This window comes from Heterocephalus glaber, unplaced genomic scaffold (assembly GCF_053883595.1).
Source record: "Heterocephalus glaber isolate CG9 unplaced genomic scaffold, H.glaber_assembly_v1.0 deba00001587, whole genome shotgun sequence".
Taxonomy (NCBI): domain Eukaryota; kingdom Metazoa; phylum Chordata; class Mammalia; order Rodentia; family Bathyergidae; genus Heterocephalus; species Heterocephalus glaber.
In genome coordinates, this window is record NW_028258365.1 from 867,375 (window position 1) to 873,374 (window position 6,000).

Genomic DNA, 6,000 nt, shown 5'->3' on the forward strand with positions numbered 1-6,000 from the left:
ATTGGTATTTTGATAGAGGTTGTTTAAATGTGTATATCAGCTTTGGAAGTATGACCATTTTGAATATATTGGTTCTGCCTACCCAGGAAGAGAGGGTATCTTTCCAGGTTTGGATGTCTTCTTCAATCTCCTTTACCAGAGTACTGTAATGTTCATGTAGAAGTCTTTCACTTCCTTGCTTAGGTTAATTCCTAAGTATCTAATTTTTCTTGATGCTATTGTGAGTGGTATTTTTTCCTTAATTTCTTTCTCAATGAGGTCATTATTGGTGTGCAGGACCACTACTGAATTTTATGTTTATTTTATATCCTGCCACATTGCTGAATTTGTTTATTAGTTCTGTGAGTCTTTCGGTGAAATTTTTCAGGTCTTCTATATAGATTTGGATTATTATTGTTTTTCTAGAATTTTGAGGTACACTGTCATGTTATTTAATTGGACTCTTTCTGATGTGGGCATTAATATCTATAAATTTCTCTTTGAAAACTGCTTTTATTGTGTCTCATAAGTTCTGGTATGTTGTACAAGCATTATTGTTTGATTCTAGGAATGTGTGATTTATTTCTTGATTTCTACTGTGACTTTTTGATTATTCAAATGTTTATTGTTTAATTTCCATGTGTTTATATAATTTCTGTAGTTTCTTTTGCCAATGTTTTCTAGTTTTATTGCTCTATGATCTGATAATATGCATGGAATGATTTTGATTCTTTTGTGCTTACTTGAGCATGGTTTGTGGCCTAGAATGTGGTCTCTCTTGGAGAAAGCTCTATGTGCTATTGAGAAGAATGTATATTCTGTTGTTTTTGGGTGGAATACTGTGTACATATATTTTAAACCCATTTGTTAAAAGATTTGATTGAATTCTGATATTTGTTTGTTGATTTTTTTGTCTAGTTGATCTGTATATTTTTGACAGTGGGTTATTGAGGTCCCACACTATAATTGTTTTGATGTTTATCTGATATTTGAAGCCCGACAGTGTTTGTTTTATGAAGATGGGCATGCTGGTGTTTGGTGCATATATTTACAATTGTTCTCTCTTCCCATTGAAGGTCACTAATATGTAGCGATGACCTTCTTTGCCTCTTCTTCAAGTTTTAGCTTAAAATCTGCTTTGTCTTAAACCAGAATTTGTGCTTCTACTTGTTTTTGTGTTCACATTGTATAGAATATTGTTCCCATTCTTTGTTGTTTAGTCTATGAATTTCTTTTTGTTTAAACATGTTTCTTGTATACAGCATACCTTTGGATTTTGTTTCTTGATCCATTCTGCCAATTTGGCATATTTTGCTTGGGAAATTGAGTGCATTCACATTGACAGTTATTACCGAAAAGGATGGGTTTTTTTTACTGTAATTGTGTAATTTTCCTATTGCCCATTTCCTTTTTCTAACCTTTCTACTTCACTGTTCACCCTGCCTGGTATATTAATTCTTTTGACATTGTTGGCTTCTTTGGGCCTTTCTAGATTTCTTGAGAAACTTTGAAGTTTTGGCTTGGTGGTCATTAATTGTTTTAAGGTGATATTTGCCATGGAAAGACCTTATTTTTCTATCTGTTTTGTTTTGTTTGTTTGTTTTTGGTACCAGAGATCAAACTCAGGACCTTAACCCTGAGAGGCAGGCGGTGGCACCACTGAGTTAAATCTCTGGCCTCTCTATCAGTTTTAAAAGATAGTTTTGCAGAACATAACAGCCTGGCTTGAAAGTTTTTATTTTGTTTGGTTTTTTAGGTCTTGAAACACTTCATCCCAAGCTCTTCTGACTGTTAGCATGTGAAGTGAGAATTCTGCTGTAATTCAAATGGGTTTAATTTTATAAATGATTCATTGCTTTTTTATAACAGCTTCTAAGATTCTGTCTCTTTGTTGAACTTTGGGGATTTTGATTATGATTTGTTGTGGATAAATTCTTTTCTGATTATCACTATTTGGGTTTCTATATGCATCACTCCTATTTAGAAAGTTTTTAAAATTATTATTATTTCTGTAAACAGTTTTTAAATGCCATTTGTGTTCCTTTGATTTTTCACTAAGTCCATTTAACTTTAGATTAGTCTTCTTTGCATCATCTAACAGTGGTGATGAACCTATGGCACGTGTACTGCAATGGACTCTTTGTTATCACTGAAAGTTCTAAAAGGTTTGACATCATTGATCTAACAGCTGGTGGATCCATTTTTCATGTTTTCTTGGTTTTAAAGTATTTCTGCATAATTGATCACAGATATCAACTCTATGTTGTAGTTCAGACACTCTGTCCTCACATGGTTACTTCTGCTGCTCAAAATTTCAATAGAATCTTCAATCTCTTGGTTTCTGTTTGTACCTTTTCATGGACTCTAATTCTTTGTTAAACAGGTAATTTATGTTTTGTAGTCTTTTGTTTAGCTCAGCTAGCTTTCTGTAGTGTGTTTTGTAAACTTTCCGATCCAGACATTTCTGAAAGCGACACTTCCAAAGCCTGGCTTCTCACCACAGAGGGTAGGGCCCCATGTTCTTCTTGGCCTAAGTTTGAACTTCTTATGGGGTCTATGTCTAGTCCTTATCCTTTCTGCAGCTGTCTCTTATGATTGTCTCTCACTAAGTCACTGTCATATAGTAACACTGGAAACCAAAGAGTGAAGTAGTTTTTCTGTAGCTCAGTTTTAAACAATTAACACCTTCTCAAAATGTCATTTGATTAAATTTTCCATGTTAATATGGTGAGTGCTACACTGGATTTCTTCTAGCCTGCTACTAAGGAGTCACTTTTGGAACAAAAACCCCATGATGTTTTTGTAGTTTACAATAGCTGTGGGTTTACTGTGGTGTTGCTGGCCCATCTATTACTTTTGCCTGAAGCTGCTGACTCTCCAGCTTCACTCCCAGTTCAATGGCCTCATCCATAGTCAGTTCAGTTCATTGATTGGCACCTCTACTACCCCATGCTTAGGGGAAACAGAATTCATAATTGGCTTAGAGTTGGTGGATGGTAATGGCGAGGGTGTAGAGTCCATTGGTGCAAAGTTGGCTGGAGGTGAACATGTGCAGTCAGCCTGCAGGGAAATATTGTCCACAGAAAGAGGGATAAACAGTTGACTTGGCAGCCCATGAACAAGCTAGCATGAGTGTTATCTGATATGTGTGGACTGATCTCTATCTTTCAATTATCAGATCCAATCAGCAAAATTTCATCAATGTAATGAACCAGCATGATTCCATTGGAATGGAGAGGCAATCAGGGTCCCTGCAGACCCAATGATGACACAGTGCTGATAGCTGACATAGCCCTGAGATAGGACAGTGAAAGGGCATCACTGCCAGATGAAAACAAATTCTTTCTGATGGTCCTCACTAATATGTACAGAAAAATACAGCATTTGCTAGATCAATAGCCGCATGGCAGGTACCATGTGCTGATTTAATCTAGCAATGAAACCACATTTGGAAAAACAGCTGCAATTTCTTGATGATGTTTCTGATACCCTACTGTCATTGTCTAAGACCATCTGCCTTCTGCATAGGCCAGGTAAGTGCATATGGAACTCTTGCTCAATGAGCTTACTTTAATCAGCTTGGCTTCATCCACTTTTATATTCCTCCACATTTTAATGATATTTAACCATATACATTCCTCAGACTTCTATCAATACAAATTGGCAGAATCATGCATTCTTTTTCTGTGTATTGCTTTCCTATTATTTAAGTCGTACTTTGAATCTCATCCTTTGCTACCTGATGAGATGTGATTATAGAAGCCAAGAGAGGCATCAAGAGTAAGTTGTGAGGAAGATCAGCAGTCTTTGGCAAGACAATTACCTCGGGGGAGGTTCTTAGTTCTTCAGGCAAGGAGAGACCAACAATTACAGACAAAGGGCTGCTTCTATAGTAAAATTTCAGGTTTAGAATTTCAAAGTATAAAATTTTATTACAATTTTCCTATAAGCTCCTATCCCAATTTTCATTGTCATGTTCATTTTCAATTAATGCCATAAAGTTAAGAAAAGACACCATATGATATTAGAAGTTCAACTTGTGTTGTAATTCAGCAATGCACAGCATATGTTCTTGTGGGTACCACTGAAATATTGAACTTTGAAGCATTACATCATCTAGCTGTATCACTCTCTTGTAAACTAGATCCAGATATTAATCCATTCACTCATTTACTATGTATTTATTGAACAGAAACTTTGAATTAAGCAATGAGTCAGGAAGTTCTAGAGATCAAAAATGCAACAGATTTTCACTGAACTAAAATCAAGGTTTCAGGAGGGCTGAGTTCCTTTCTGGAGGGTCAAAAGGAGAACCTGTTCTTTCCCTTCTCTAACTTCTAAGGAAGTTCACATTTCTTGGCTCAGCATCTCCATCCTCCAACTTGAAAGCCAGTGCTATTGATTTTTTTCTGATCATTATTCCAACATCACATCTCTTTCTCTCTCTGTCTCTAAGCTTCTGATGTTTCATTTTCCACCAACCAGCAGTTGCCTACAGCCTGTGGAGAGCTGTACCAGTTTTGTACCATGTGGCTTTATGTTCAAATTCTTCTCAAAACATAGCAGCTTACATCTTCAGAGCAAACCAGGGAGAAAGAAAATGGGTCTGCTAGCAACATGGAATTTTATATGGTGTAATATAATAATGGGAGTGATACACCTTCATCTTTGCCATCTTTCATTGGTTAGAATCAAGACATAGGTCTTGCCTTTTGTTGGGGGAAGGGATTACATAAAGATCTAGAAATCAAGAGGCAGGGTTTATGAAGCCCACCTTATAGTTGTCTGCCACAGGGCAGGTCACTTTTATCCAGTTCATCTCAGTAATCTGGAAATATAGCAAAGTTCACAGCACAAAGATGGTAGTGTGCTAAATGAATGAATCAGTGATTCCACATTACATCCATTACACTCATGTTGGTCAAACTCTGTCTGACTTGATGAGATATTAGAAATGAAGTTTTTATTTTAAAAATCTTATGAAATTATTCTATTTCAACTTGAATAAACAGAAGTATGCCTATGCAATATTTAATTATTAATTTATATAAATTTATTAAACATTTGTATTCCAGGATTGCAATAGTTTTTCTCAAGGATTGGAAATACAAAAATCTTACTCTTTTGTGAAGGGACATCTTGATTCTTTTTCAATGGAATGAGTTAGTGTGGACAATTGAAGCTTTTTTTTTTTTGTCGTGGAAGTTATACCATGACACTTAGAGCATGAAGCAACAGAGCAGAAGCGTGATCCCTAAGGGTGCCTCATCACCAAGAATAAAGCAGAAAAGGAAGGACAGCCAGATTCTATTTCCTTCTTCAAACTTAGCAATTCAGGAAACAATTACATCTTCCCTAGAAGGATAAAGTGATGAGGTAAAGAAAAGCCAATGCTGTTATGCAAGGGAGAGTGGCTCACAGGTAAGAAAGCATCAGAAGTAGAGGGAAACAAAGAAGCATTTTCTCCAAATGCAGGATTAATAATGCTATTTTAAAATTCGCTTCTATATTTTACTTAATTGTTTTTTCACTCCTTGAGCAACCTTAGTTTTCAGTGATGCGGCTCAGTATTTGAAATCCTCTCTTACTTCCTCAGTTTCTAACATTACTGTCTAGTGGTGGCAAACCTATGGCACGTGTGCCACAGCCATGCAGCTATTGCAGTGTTGGTACTTTGCGATAAGTGGGTTTGGTGTTGTAGTTTGGGCACTCAGTCTCTAAAAGCTTTGCTGTCATTGGGCCATATCAACCAATCATCTTCCTTTTAATGTACATTGACTTTTATCCCAACTTTCACAAAGCCAAGAAAAGCACTTATTTTATGACATAATAAGGAAAATGTCCTATGAATTTCTCTGAGTTTTCTGCTCTGCTCTTGCTTTCTTTCTTTTTCCAAGTGACAAAAGACAAAAGGAATTCCATATTGAAATAATGGGTTTATTCGCAAAGTTTTCTTTATGTTCGTTCTAATAATATATCTCCCTGAAGGTAACTTCAAAAGCTTAAGCCAGATGTGTTGGT